The sequence below is a fragment of the Pinus tabuliformis genome, chromosome 5_2 (assembly GCF_031772625.1).
Source record: "Pinus tabuliformis cultivar Carrire ecotype Pingquan chromosome 5_2, CPIR1, whole genome shotgun sequence".
NCBI lineage: Eukaryota > Viridiplantae > Streptophyta > Pinopsida > Pinales > Pinaceae > Pinus > Pinus tabuliformis.
The window spans coordinates 137406702-137423348 of record NC_142306.1 but is presented as its reverse complement, the minus strand read 5'-3'; positions in this window follow the sequence as shown (position 1 = coordinate 137423348).

The window sequence follows — 16647 nt, the reverse complement described above, 5'->3', positions numbered from 1 at the left end:
CTTCGGGAACAAGTGCTTGAGCAGAAGGTCAAGTTGGAGTATGTTCCTTCTAAGGAACAAGTTGCTGATATTCTCACAAAACCACTGCCCAGGGAAACTTTTGAATATCTCAGACAAAAGCTGGGAGTAGTTGATGCTTCATCCTGCTGTTGAAGCTTGTCTGTTCTACAGAAAAGTTGGTATACGCAAGTTACGAAAGGTATATACACGTATACACGCGGATTTATGCTGGGAAAGTCGCGTGTATGGTGTACGCATGTTGCAGAGATTATATCCGCGTCCATACGCCATTTCATGCAGGAGAAATTGCGTATATGAAGTTCTGAACAGCAAGGGTAAACTCTGGAGTTCTGAACAGCAATGGGTATGTCAGAATTCTTCAGGCACGGTTTCAGGGGGTGCAGCAGGCACAGGTTCAGGGGGAGCAGCTTAAAAGTCTCATAAAGCATTGTTGGCATTCAGATGTTTTGGTTGTTGATTTCAGGAAAAGGAGCTCAGAAAGAAATCCTGGTTGCTGATCTAAAAAGATGTTTATCATATGCTGCTGGTGACTTTCATAAGTCTTGGTCTAGATCTGTTGTCTCTATGTCATGTATCTCTCTTGTCATATCTCTTTTATGGTGTCAAGGTCATGTAACGGCCTATGTTGGTTTCCCCACTATGCCTGGGATGAATGCTGTAATATAATTGGTTGTTTCTGATATGTCCCCTCTTGGTAGGGAGTATGGATGTATGTATTGAGTCTTTTGGTGATAGGAAGGTCCCTTATGGTGTATAAGTCTTGGTTCTTGTTGAAGAACATCTTTTGCAGATCTGGCCTACTGTCAGGGGGAGAATGAGTCAGCACAGCCAAGCAGAGGTATCAGCATGTCCTCAGGGGGAGCACAGCCCTTTGCCCTTGATGTCAAAGGGGGAGAGTGACTTGGTGTGGTGGTTGCCATCAAGTCCAAAGGGGGAGATTGTTGGCATTATGATTCAAGTGTTGTCCTTGATGGCAACTCACTCAGAGGTTGGTACAGGTGCTCAGAGGTTGGTACAGGTGATGGCAACTTAATCAGAAGACAGATCTTAGTACAGCATGCCAAGGAAATTCATATACGCAGGTTCGTTAAGCCCAAGTCGCGTGTACACGCTAGTTGGATTCAGAAAAAGCGCGTGTATGTGGAAAAGTACCTTTGGTCCATGGTGGTTAGTCCTTGGAAGTTGTGCCTATGATTTCGGACCATTGTGTCTCGACGGGCGTGTCGATCCCTAGTTTTGAAGTTGATGGTATTGTGTTACTATGGTTTTGGCTCTTGGTATTGAGCAAGGCCTAAGGCTATATAAGGAGAAGAAGATCATTAGGCAAAATCATCTTTCGACAAGGCTTGAATATCTAAGAGAGAAAGAGATCTGATATGCAGGGTCTGGGTTGCTTGATATGAGCTAAGGAGAAATCACATCGGTGGATGGAAGACTAGATCTAAGGATAACTCGGGATCTAATGGTTTGAAATGCACTATTATGATATGGTTGATTATGCGTATTTCTAGATCTGCATACTGTCGCAATATTATGTTCTGGATCTAACTGATGTCTGGTACAGCTGCAAGTTGAGAGAATCTATTTTTAGATCTGTACGCAGGTTGGCTTAGGTAAAAGCGCGTGTATACGCGAGTTTCGCTCATTGAAGTAGCGTATATCTCTTAAAGCTTGATTTTTGGGTTTGCAGTTGGATCTGTCTGTTATTACAGAGTTCTGTAGACTGCTCTGTGTTCTGGTATCTGGTGATTGACAGGGTTCAGTGGTTCAGTGATTCAAAGTTTGATAATACTAGTATTGGTTGTTTTATGCTTCAATGATCTGTTGTGAAAGTTGAATGAATTGGGGTCTACAGATTGTAATGTTGTGCTTCAGGAATATCCAGTCTGAAAATGTATGAAAGGTGGTACCTGAAGGAAAGAAGATTGTAGGTCAGCACCTACGTACTAGTATCTTGGCTAGTACAAGAGCAAAGGGGGTTGGAGCTCCCTTCCAAGGAAGTTTGGAGAACGAGAGAAGGTTGTAGCCTTCTGCAGGTTGTAGCCTGCGTACTGGTATAAGGCTGCACCAGTACAAAAGATTGTAAACTGAAGTTTCATATTAAAGAAAGATAGAGACAACTTGCAGCAGGTGGTTTTCACCCACATTGGGTTTCCACCTTACATCTTGGTGTTCATGTGTGTGGCTTTTGATCTGTTCTGTTATACTGCACCTGTTTACTGTTAATGTGGTGAATAATGCCCTGATGAACTGAACTGAAGAATAAGCTAACTAAATTATGAGTTTTCTTCTTATACGCTGTTTTATTTAGTCACAGTAGCGTGTACACGCTGGTTCACCTAACTGAAGTAGCGTATATGTTTCTGAGCATTGAAAAAGTTTGATTGATCTGATAATACTGATTCACCCCCCCTCTCAGTATTATTTCCAACAGCACCATGAAATGACCTACGAGCCTATCTGGTGTGATTTCTTCAATCTCTATAATAATTTTCCTAAGTGGATGTCTCTACTCCTAGATCCTCTACATTTGGCTGCTCCACATTAATTTGAGGCTCCTCAACATTAGGTTAAAAAATCTCCTTAAATGCATTTAGTTGAAGCTCCCTTTCAATGAAAACTCACATGGCCTTCTCCTCGTCGAATCTGACATCCCTCTGAACCATTGGCATCCTTGTAGTCGGAAATTACACCCAATAGTTGTGATTTCTATTAGTGTACCCCAAAAATATGCCCAACTACATTGTCGGATCAAGCTTATTTTGTGCATCTTTGGTCACATGGCAATATATCAATGACCCAAAAATCTTGAAGTGACCAACATATGGTCTCTTACCAGAAAAAGCCTCCTTTGGTGTTTTCATTCCAAGTATATGATGCAGGCTTCTCTTATGTAAATAAATAGCTATGCTACATGCCTCAGCCCACAAGTGTAATGGTAGGCCCTAAGCATGAAACATCACCCGTGCTACCCCTATAATTCCTTGATTCTTCCTTTTGGCCACCCCATCTTTTGATGGGTTATTGGATGTTTTCAAACCTCATTAATCCATTCTATTGCATAGAAGTTCTTAAATTCATTTAAGACATACTCACCACCATTATCAATCCTCAAAGCCTTAACCTTCTTGCCATAATATTTTTTGATCAATTCCTTAAATTCGCAAAACTTTGTGAAAGTTCGATCCTTCTTCTACATGAAAAAGATGCATCATTTATGAGAAAAAAATGTCAAAAAATATAACATACTACCTATGCTTGGCCATGGATGTTGTCAATAATGGTCCACGCACACCTCAATGCAATCACTCTAGAATCACCTTTGCCTGAATGTCTCTATCATGAAATGAATCCTTAGTGTATTTTCACAAAGTACACCCCTTGCATGTATCAAGATCCTCTAGTGTAACTCTCGAAAGACTAGTAGAGATCTGTTGCATGATTTCCAAAGGTTCATGATGAAAGTGACCCAATTGCCTATGCCACAACTCAGCAACATCTCAGATTTGCACCTTCTCCACTTTCATGATCAAGGCAGGACAATCCTCTACCTCCAACTTATAGAGCTTCTTAACTTGAATCCTTCTTTACCTAACTTGTGGTTATGTGTTGAAGGAATGCCTTTACTTTTCTATAGACCACATCATATCCTCTATCCTCCAACATGGCGACCGATACTAAGGTCTTCTTCAAACCTGAAACACAAATAACATCTATCAAGGTGATAGGAGCACATTACTCCCTCTTAAAAGTAACCATTCCCAATCAAGTAGCACTATACCTCCCATCATCAGCCATTTTGATATGCATCTGGAGATCCTTCTCCTCTAGGTCGTTGAACAAATCCTTGTCACCATTCATGTGGAATGAAGCTCCATTGTCAAGTTACCATACATTAACCTTTATTGACGACACCATGCACGTAATGAGAGTAAAGTCCAATTCAAATTGAGATGCAAAAGCCTCACCCGCCCCTCCTCCTAAGGCCTTCTTGAGTGGAAAATTTGTAGCAAGATGTCCCAACTCATGACAATGAGAGCTCTTAACTTTTTACATCTATTTCTTCTTTCCTCCATTAAAAGAATATGATTTGGAATGGAATTCCTTCCCTTTCCCCTTCAATGCCTTACTGAATAAGCCACATTTTTCCTCATCATTAGTCTTTGGTGAGGAAGCATATTTGATGTTCCTTCTAATCTCCTCCTGCATCAAATCTGACCACATTCATTCCCAATCTGGTAGCTTCTCCCTCCCATTGAGAGAGTCCTGATAGGTGTTCCAACTCGTGGTAAGGCCTAGGAAATATAGCCTCACCATATCATCCTCGAAAACGATTATTCCAAAATTTTCAAGCTTATCACGATAGTGAGTGAACTTGGTCAAGTATTTTAGAATGGTCTCACCTTTCTCCATCTTAATTTTTCGAAGTTTGTCTTTCAATGACAACTTCCTATCGTCATTGTTATTCTGGAATAGGTCCGTTAATGCTTTCCACATAACATATGGAGTTTCCTTCCCTTGGAGACTCAATACAATGTGGTATTGAATTCCTTTAAGGATTATCCGCCTCGACTTTGCCACACACTCCTTCCATTTGGCCATATTTTGTGCATATGATGTTGTGGGATTAGAAATGTCTTGATCAATGAATTCCTTGAGGCCATTATCCACCAGCATATCCTCCATCCTATCCTTCTAGGCTATATAATTTGAGTTGGCTTCTAAGGCATACTTGAGCCTGAAACCATAGAAATTCAATTTCCGATCCGAAATTATGTATTGCAAATTTGAATTTCACCTGTAACCCTGAACTCAAAACTTCAAAATATCCTCTAGTATATTGTCTTCAACTCTGATACCATGTAGATTTTTCTGTATGTTCACAACTCATGTAATGTACTAAAACACAATACAAGAATCTACTCTACTCTTTAGCAACGGAAACCAATAGATCAATGAAAACAATAATAGACAATAGGAACATAATCAAAGACACATAACACAATTTTTTCTCTTGGGAAATCCCCTCCTCAAAACCCAGACTATCTATTGCATTAATCAGAAATCCAAGTGATAATACAAAGCTTGTTCTCACTAGAGCAATTCCTGCACAAATATGATCAACTCTCTACCTCAGAAGCCTATTCTAGCCAACACTTAGCCAATTCTGTTTCCTGCAAAGTGTCTATTTCCTTGCAAAATTTCTATGAGGATGAGGCCATATTTAATTGGACAATTCTTCCTCCATAACTACACAATCCAAAAATAGTTCATTCTCTGATTGCATGCATGACCTGTACAAGTCGGATCATCATACAATTGGCAGTAAACTGTCCCTGTGCTTTAGTCTCAACTTGGTCTTTCTCTTGACTAACATGCATGAATTTTGCATGAGGGAATCTTTGGTTAGCTAGAGTAATACCGAGGATGGACCAATGCACTAACTCACTACTAGACCTCTACTAGTTCCACTAACAGTTAGAACTAGTTTACCTGTCTATAACTAAGTCAAACTGATTTATCTAATTACAACTCAAATAAACTCACCCAAAACCCTAAAATTTAGGGAGAACATATACATGAGTATAGAAAGACTTGAAACTCAAAATTCATAATCTAATTAGGTTAATTAAACTTAATTAACTATTTATATGTCACTATGAGAATATAAGTCAATTTTAATTCAAGGACAAATTAAACTGTAATTTTTTGTTCCCATTTCTCAACACTAGTGAACATGATTAACTTGATTGATGGCCCAAATTCATATTGAATTGAAACATCCATGGACATTAAAAGATATTTTAATCTCTAATGGATCTAATTGCAATAACCAATTCAATATGATAGGCTTGTTAGAAACCAACACAATATTGAGAGGGGAGGGTGAATCGGTGTTGTAGGAATTTTAAAACTTTGTTTCACTTGCAATCATATTAGGACACCAATAATCTTTCCTACAATTAATTTATATGATCACGGAAAGAAATAACATATGTATGACAATGAGCACAGAAAAATTATTGGATTCATTTTTTCAATTTATTCACAAGGGAAGCTACATCTTGTGCTTATAAAACTCTCTAGATATAGCCAATAGGAAGACAATACTCCCTTATTTATCAAATACAACTAAATGAAGCTCCAACCCCTGAATTTATCAACTACCAGCGAAAGGAGATTCAAATCCTAATTATTTACCAACAACTACTAGAAACAACTACAATCCCTTATTCGCAAGCTACAATTTGTTAGAAATACTAAGAGTGGGTGGGTGAATCAGTGTTTCCTGCCAAATTTGAATTTACTTAAATTATGATTTCATTTCAGAGTTAAATTGAACCATTCCCTCATTAGAAGAATACTTTGTTATAAACCATGTGCAATATTTAACATAAAATCATGTAAACCATAAGAATGCACAACACATCAATCAAAACATAAGGAAACCATATTTTTGGTGGAAACCCAACGTGGGAGAACACCACTACAACTGTCATTTTTTCTTTTTCTTTCATTTTTTATTGGTGTGGACTCTTTCTAGCACACATGCTCTTACATGCAGGAGGCTACAACCTCCATAAATTCTCCATCGCCTACTTGAAGGAAGCTCCTAGTCCCTTATCAAGTTCATTGAATCCTACTAGAAGGAACCTCCTAATTCCTTAGTCAGGGCCACAATTATCAGCACCTTCATAGACCATGTTTAAAAATTTCCATATTGTGTCCATCTATGTCAATCAACCATCAAACATGCAATCCAATTTTCATGAATTTTCAAACTGGACACACATCGAAGAATATGCTCAATACCAAGATACCAAAATGAATACCTATATACTAAATCACTAAATACCAATAAAATAAATCATCGAAGAACTAAAATAACCACTGAATTAAACCAATATACCAAAGCGAACCCTCTCAAAAATACTTGTCAATACCAAGTCAACCAACCTATAACATTCTCCAGTCATACCAAGCCAAATCAACATTGTCAAGTACCAAGTCTAATCAGATCATATGCTCATCAAACCTAACTAACAAACACTTTAAAATCGAAAGATCATCAAACATCCATCATTATCAGCATGTCAAGGAAATCTTCCATAAAACATGCCAAATTCCAAGCTAGGTAAATATCCAATTCACATATCAATCTTCAACTAGATATCATATTGAAATCCAAATAAAATACTCAAGTCATGATCAATAAGCTAAATAGGATGTCATTGAAAATCAACAAAAAATATTCATAAGTCATCAAATTTCTCATATTACTAATGCCAACCGCTTTTTCAAGATAAAACATAAAAACAACACTCATGTACTCCATACAAGAATTTGTATCCATATAAGTTTATGCAATATACTTTTGTCACCATCTACATCTCTAGCAAAAGAGGTCAATCCATTTATAGTACACATTAACCCCTTCATACAAAAAATTTTGTGACATCAAAATAATATTTGCATACTATCATAGATATATTCATATACTTAAATATTCCAACAAAAGGAAGATATCTACGTGACCCTCAACTTAGCCACCATACAAGGGACAAAAGGCATACAAGAATCAAGGCCAAACAAATCTATTCATAAATTGATATCACCAGATGATGCTCTGCATATACTTCCAACACATGTTCTCTTCAAAAAATATTTGAATGCTAATTTTTTCATATAAAATTATAATACCATAGTGATCTCATTCCAACAAGTTAATACAAATGTTAAACTTGTTTCTCAATAGGTGAGGGAATATGAGAGAGGTCAAGATCTATGAACAGTAACCCACTAACCCCTTCAAATTATGCATGGATCTTCAAGACATATCTAAATTCATCAATTAATAAGAATTCTTCCCTACAAACTTAATCAAGTCAAAAATTGTTTTTGAAAACAAATACCTCGCATGAAACATGCACCCATTCTCAAGTCACTAATGTCGAAGAAGATTCCACATATAATACCACCAAAGAAGAAAGCCTCACACTAAATACTTTCTATATATATATATATATATATATATATCCTAAAAAATAATAAATAAATCATGGTTGCAACTTTACAAGTTATGGATTAGACCACATCGAGATGGTGTGATCAAATAATGACCAGATAATCATCACAACCAATTATTTGCATACATACTTTCATTCAAGGCCCACCTTAACCTCGACAAACACATTATCTATTTGACAGTAAAAATTGCACAAATATCTATCTTATGAAATTGAAAAGAATAAGTCATTTAGAACATTACCAAATTAATGACATTGAATAACGATATCCCTGCATATAAGGTGAGTCATGGCATTCAAGAGTATTATTAGTCCCTATAAAAACCATACTAAAATCACTTCAAAATGATTTCATAAACCTTCATTAAATTCGGATTATAAATTTCATTCGTTCATCCTCCATTAGACCTATAGAAAAATATAATCATTAACTCTTCAGAGCATGTTTACATATCTCAGATATGAGACTCGTAGAACCCTAGTGCACACAATTCCAATCCAAATCACTACAGATAGTTCATCTAGATTCCCACTAAAATTCTCTAGCTCCTTCTTCCTTCTATAACCAGTTAAACTCCTCAATACCTCAGGAAAACCCCAAGGTGTTAATTTACTAGATGTTTTACAAAATCAAAGCCATCATGTCTCAACAAATCCATGGGTGAAACCTTGGTTCCATTCTTGGTTTTTATTTTTCTTTCACCCTTATGGATGGCCACACAAACAATGAAACAAATTTTTTGAACCAACCACCTTGTGAATTAGTCTTCTGTGTGGCTATAAACTTTCATCCACCATGATCATCCCTCCCTCATGTGTATAGGGCTTAATGTAGCCGAAATCATTCTCTACTGAATCCATAAATTGCCAACTTTTATTCCTCATGTTCTTCAACACCTACTCAAGATTCTTTATCACCCTGCAAACTTTTGCAACTCCCTATACTCAAACATCTATCATGCATTGGGTAGTTCAATCTTCACTGCTTCTATTAACCATAATCTAGACATAACATTGTCAATCCATACTATCCAAGGAGAAATGAGGTTGACGTCAAGCACAAATCATCAAGAAAATTTTTAGGAGCTAATATTCATAGGTTGGCTAATTTTCCATGTTTTTTTCCAAAGAAGAGATTCGACAATTTCCATTTTTTACAAAATTTTATTCTCCAAAATTTTATAGTATAAAATTATTTTACCTAAAATTCGCCAAAAATTTAGATACACTATTATGAAATTTTTATAGGTCTAAGTATTTTTACAAGAAATATCCTCTAACATTTTACAATTTTCATATTAGGGACCAGTAAGATTCACCAATGCTTCTAAACTTTAAGATAACTTTTCATCCTTAATTTTCTCCTTGCAACTCATTAGAAATAATGGCAACAATATCCCCTTTTGGACTTGATGGAATACTCTTGAAAAAATCCATGTCCTCTTCCCACTTTGACATCAAAGGAAAATGGAAAAACTAAATCGAGAGAAGAACTCCCCTTGCGATGCTTCAATGATATAAATATGTTCTGTTGATATGTAACAAGCAACTCTGATCCAAGATATGATTTAGATAACGTCTCATTTGGATTGTGCTCCCTATAAGAATATATTATAGCCTATAGTGAGATGCAATAAATGTACAAGGATTTAGAAAGACAATGTATGGTTGTACATGATTATATAATCATGACTAATTAGTTTTACATTAATATCCCTAAGCAACTTGACCACAGGTTTTTGAGTCCATAAAAAAGTAGTATCATAAGACCATTCTTAATTGTTCACTTCATCATCATCGTGACATCCATCAATAGTAGCATATCATATCACATTGATGAGTAACATATGTGAAGTATTATATCAACGAATCATCAACCATGATATGTAATGCAAATCCTTGGAATCCTTTGAAATAATCATGTCCATGAAGTACAAAATCAATATCAAGTAACAACCCATAGTAGCATGTTATATCCTCCTTATCAAATAAGATTCCAACCAATAAAAAATGCCAATCAATAGTAAGAAATACCAAAAGACTTATAAACAACAATAATGAACTCATTATAGATCAATATCAACTATGCCACAATGACAATCCCATTTATTTTCAAAGAGTAAGCAATGCATCGAATAATCAATTTATGATGACTAACAATAGAAATAACCATATATCAAATAATTTGTGCTCGTGCTAATCATAATGAACCAAAAATGGACCAATGGAAGCATAAGAGAAGATATCCCCTGAACATGTGACAATTCTTCATCATCAATCCCGATCACAAAAGATGCATAACTCGTCATACTCAATCATCGGATCAACATTATGCAATAAGCCTATGTCAAAACCATAATTCCAACAATGAGTTGTTGTTGCCAATGTACAGTCCCACCTAAACATTTCATGTATTCTCCTTTACATTAGAGGCCTGACATTACTAGCATAAATCATCAACAACATATGAAATTATAATCAATGCAAGGCTCCCCATAACATCATGCACCATTGATCCAAAGGAATTTCCATGAGGCTATGTACCTCACATTTACTTATGCAATCCTCGTTAGAAGTATTCATTAATTCTAACAGACTGTAGTACGGACTATCTTCCCTACGTCTTTGGTTGGTGCTCCTTCTTCTTCCAAATATTCTTGAAATTATTTATCGTGTATCCAAAGTTGCGATACTATCTCATGTACCCAAAACTTCTCTCCTTCTATTCAATCTACTTGACCTATAATAAGTGTTATTATGCCCAAATGAGTTACAAGTAAACAAATATCAATAAAATTATCTTTTATACCTCGGGGCTGATCTTGTCTTTGATCTTGATGTTTTCCTTCCTGATAAGTGACTTGATTTGGTTTTCCTTTAAACAAGCTTATGCTAGTCCTTGTCATTACCTTGCGTATTTGAAATCTTATATCCAAGACCTGTCTTAATCAGAGGATAATATTTTTCGTTAATATTTTTCTTTATTTATTGAGATGTTTTTACCTATTTAATATTCGAATATGATTGTGATTTTATTTTCTCATAATCTTTTCTTTTTTATTCTAACTTTTCACAATGTCTTTCATTTTCTTGAATTAGTTTCATTTATACTTCCCATCTTCTATTAGGTGATTCTAGATGAGACTTTAGAAAGTTTGTTTCTTTCACAAGAATACTCTCTTTACTTTCCAGTTCTTCATTTTCATTTTTGATTCTATCAATTACTATTAATGCTTTCATTAACTAATATTCTTCACAATTCTATTATTCACTAGTCAACTGATCTTAAACATGTTGTAGATAGTGTTAGAATTAGAGTTTGAATCTACCTAATCAATAGGTTTGTCTTCATCGTGTTCATTATATTAAAGTTTTTTCTTAAATATGTCTTTTCCTTCTCCTTTGTTATCATGATTTTCTTTATATGGAAATTTAGTTTCATAGTGACCTACTCTTTGACAAAAAAACATTTAAAAGAAAGTTTTCCTTTTAATTTACATGATCCTACTTGCAGTTTCCTTACAAAGTTCGACTCTTCTTCATCTGAGATGTAACTAGAATATTTAGCCTCATCTTGTTTTTTTCCTTTATATGTGACTTTGAAGGAATCTTCTCTAATCTCCAATGTTTTCCCTTGTGTTCTCATGTCTTAAGATGTCAAGATCCCTTGGACTTGTTCTAGAGTAAGATGATTCAAATCTCACATTTCTTCAATGGCAAAAGCATTGGCATCAAACTTTGGGGTTACTGATATCAAAATATTTTCAATAATTGTAACATCATCAATATGATCACAAAGACCTATCATTGTGTTAACAATTTTGTCCACTCCAAGAAGAAAGTTTACAAAACTTTCATAATCATGCATTCTAAGAGACTCATATGAAATTGTATATGATTAAAGTTTGGCACCTTTTACCTTAGTATCACCTTAATAACTCCAAAAACTCTTATCATGTATTACTTTTGTGGTGCTCAACTTCATGAATTTCACAAATTTAGATTTTTCCAGTCCTCCCAAGATCACATTTACTTCCTTCATATTGTTCTCATACTTCTTTCCTAATTCATATGTGCGAATGGAGGTTACATGTTGGTATCCAACTTCAACAATACCCCATATGTAAACTCCTAGTGACTAGAAATACAATGTTATTCTGAGCTTCGAAAAAGGAATGTTAGTTCCATTAAATAAGTGTGTCTTGGTAGAAAATAATCACTCTTGACTAATCATCTTGTTATATTTCCATTTAAGTGATCACGATTATTCTGAGGGACCTACTCGGATTCCAATTGTTAGAAATATTAGGGGAGAGAATCAATATTTCATGCCTAATTTAAATTTCCTTAACTTATTCTTTCATTTAAAGGTTAACTTGAACAATTAATTCATTCACGTAGTATTTTTTTATACACTATGTGTAATATACAGAATGAAAGCATGTAAACCATAAGAATGCACAACACATCAATCAACACGTAAGGATGCCATATTTTAGGTAGAAACCCAATGTGGAAGAAAATGACTACTACTATCAATTTGTCTTCTTATTTTATTATAAAGAAAGTATGCTTATCTTATCTGCTGGTATAGAATATTTCCAAGATACATACTCCTACATGTAAGAGGCTAAAAGCTCCACAAATTATTTAGCACCTACTAGAAGGAAGCTCTTCCTCTCTGATCAAGTTTACTTGCTCCTACTAGAAGGAAGCTCCTACTCCATCAGTGAAGGATAAAACCCTTAGAACCTTTATGGACCACATTTCAAAATTTTCAGATAGGTTTCACCTATCTGAGTCCACCATCAAACATACATGCCACCTTTCAACAATTTTCAAAATAGACCCACATCTAGCAACATGCTCAAAACCGAGATACCAAAATGAATATCAATACACTAAATAAATGAATACCAATAATCTAATACATGAATAACTAAATCTACCATCGAATCAAGCCAATATACCAATTAGAACCCTCACAAAATATTGTCAATACCATGTCAAACATCCCATAACATTGTCAAGTCATACCAAGCCAAATCAACATTTTCAAGTACCAAGCCTAATGAGATCTTATACTCATCAAAGACTAATTGACCAACATTGTCAAATGCTAATATCATCAAACATCCATCATAATCACCTTGTCAAGGAAATATATTATGAACCCTACCAGATGCGAAGGTAGGAAAATATTCAATTCACATCTCATTCTTCAACTAGATATCAAATGCCAAGAAAGACAAAATACTCAGATCAGCCATCAATAAGCTCAATATGATAGAATTGAAAATCAGTAGAAAAAGCTTCATCATTCATGAGATCCATCATATTACTAATGTCAACCAATGCTTGAAGATAGAACAAAACAAGAATTGTGATTTATTTGAACATGTAACATCACTGCATATAAGCATTTAAACCATAGAAGTTTTATCCCTATATATATGTCATCATCTACAATTTAAGAGAAAAGAGGTCAATCGATTCATAGTACACACTAACCTTTCCATATGCACATTGTAGTGACATCAAAATAATCTTTTCATAATGTCATAAATCTTTGCATATGTTGAATTTTGTCAACAAAAGGAAGATGTCAACAAGACCATCAACTCATTCACCATACGAGGCACAAAAAGCATAAGGGAATCAAGGAGAAGCAAGTCTATGCTTAAATTGATATCACCATACAATTATTTTCATATACTATTAATATATGTTCTCCACATAAATCATTCGAATGCTAGTTTTTGCATATAAATTTTTAATACAACAGTGATCTCAATTCAGCAAGTTAATATAGTAGTGAATTTGCTTCTCAATATTCAAGGGAATATGAGAGAGGTGTATATATTTCAATACATTAAAAAATCAACCCTTGTGAATTTTTCATTCATCTTCATGGCACATATAAATTCATCAATGAACAATTAAATATTTCTAGAAACTTAATCAACTCCAAATTTTTTTATGAGAACAAATCCTAAACATGAACCATGCACACTTCCTGATGTCACTACTATAAAAAAAGATTCACCATATAATGTCATCAAATAAGAAATTATCACTATCAATTCTCTCTCTCTCTCTCTCTCTCTCTCTCTCTCTCTCTCTCTCTCTCTCTCAAACAATCAAAATTTCATGGCTCCAACTTCACTGGTTATGGATTAGATTTCATTCTGTTAGTGTGCTAAAAAATTATTGACCAGCTAGTCATCACAAAAAATTCTCTGCATACATATAGTCATTCAATGTGAACCCTAACCTTTTCTGAGATATTGTCTAATTGATAGTAAAAATTGCATACATATATGCCTTTTGTGATTTAAAACAACAAGCCATTCACAACATTGTCAGATTAACCTCAATGCATAACAACATCCTTTCATATAAGGTGAGTCATGGAATTCAAGATTCCTCGAGGTCCCTGTAAAAACTCTTCTAGAAACATTGCAAATTTATTTCATAACCTGATATCAAATTCACATTATAAATTATCCTTTTTGATCCTCCATTACACCTACAAAATTATATAATCATTAAATCTTCAAAGCATGTTAATATCTCTCAGATATGAGACTCTTGTCACCCTATTGTGCATAAATTTCATGAAAAATTGGTACAGAGATCTCATCTAAATTCACACCCAATTGCTTTAGCTAATTATTCCTCTTTTATCAACTCGAACTCCTCAATACCTTATGCAAAAACCAAAGTATTAATTTACAATATGTTTGAATGTATCAACCCATCCTATGCAGACAAATCCATGGACGAAACCTCAGTTTTCTTTTTGGTTTTTATTTTTTCACCGATAGGCATGGGAATATTAACAAGGAATAGAGTTCTTGGTTGTGAACACTCCGTGAATGAGCCTTCCATGTGGTTGGAAGCTTTGAACAACCATGATGATCCTTTCTCCGTGTGATTGGGACTTACTGTAGCTCAAGTCCTTCTCTGCTACATCCAGAACTTGCCAACATTCTTTCTCATGCTCTTCAAACCCTAGTCAACACTTATGCAAGCTTCTATATCCATACAATCTAAAGATACATGAGGTTTCCATCAAGGACAACTCATGATCCATAATTCCAACACAACTTGCATGACCTCAATGATTCATCTTTCATACAATTTTCATACTTAAATCATGAAGAAAACTTGCATAGATAAACATATAACTTTGACTCCTCAATAACTCACTAGAACCACCATTAGAACACATTCAGCAATCTCTAATTAATGAACAATACACCACCATCTACCAACAATATCAATCCATTTCACTAACACAATTTTCTATTGTCCTATATCTAGAAAATTTGACTCTTCTTATAAAGAATTTTTGATTCATGCTTTTGGAATCAAAGTTTTTGTTATATTCAACTTTTTCTTGCATGAATATTTATTTTTTTCCTTTGTCTTTCTTCTACCAAGTCATACTAATTTTTTCTTCAAGTCTTCAATCACTACTCTGTTGTTTATTTGAGAAGAACTAAGTTAAATTGATTTTTTCCAGACATCTAGTGAGTGAAAACATTAGGCAAGGTTTTTCCTAGTTTTAGCGATCTTGAATTTTTGTGGAACTACCAACTTTGCATTTCATTTTTTCCATGCCCCATACTCACTACTGAATTATTCATTCCTATGACTTCTAGTTTTAGTGGTGCTATTATATTTTAACATAAATTCCGAAATCCAACTTGTCAACTCATTCACCCAAAAGGCCAAAGGCTTTTAAATAAAAATTCTATCAAATTAACCTCCATTGATCTTTGATGTTATATCCTCAAAGGATTAACACATATCTGTCAAGAAGCTCATGAAAGAGGTTGTATTCCTTTTAAACGTGAATGTGACACTCTATATTTGTTACAACCCAAAGTCCCTTAATCATAATAAAACACAAAATTTCTAGGAAACAATGTCTGGTGCACTCTCCATTACATGATAGAACATCAATCATTGGAAATGTTTCCATCTCCTGGGCCTCTCATCGCAACGACATTCCTTTATGTACCTTATTTTTCCTCAAGGATTTTCCTTTCAGGATGATGTGTTATGTGGGACTTCCTTGCACCTTACTCCCATTTGTCCTACACTTCCAACTATACATCCGCCATGTCCCTTAGTGTTGTTAGCCTTGTGGTTCCTAATTTCCACTGTTAAGAATCCTTGTAGGGTTAGGTCTATAGGATAATATATCCCTATGGGTTCTCTTATCATTTATATGCACCAATTAATGACAAGACTACATTGATTCTATCAATGCCATATGTTGTCGATGCCTAGTAAGCCTGACACCTCTTTATTGTTCCTGTTAAAGTTATTCTGGGGTTAAGGAGCCAAAATGTACTATCACCATCATACTCATGGACCTATAAAAAATTTTCTGGGATGGTTTATCTATGAATCCTCCTACAGCTTCGCAATTCCTAGTCAACCCCACAATATTTACTTGTGAACTTTGTAAATATTCTGGGACAAGACCTCTGGGATGATGTCATGCTTACGCCATAAGTGCCACATCGCTACTCGAGAGGTGTGACATGTGTCACACTAATTTTTCCCACTAGGTTACCTAAAAACA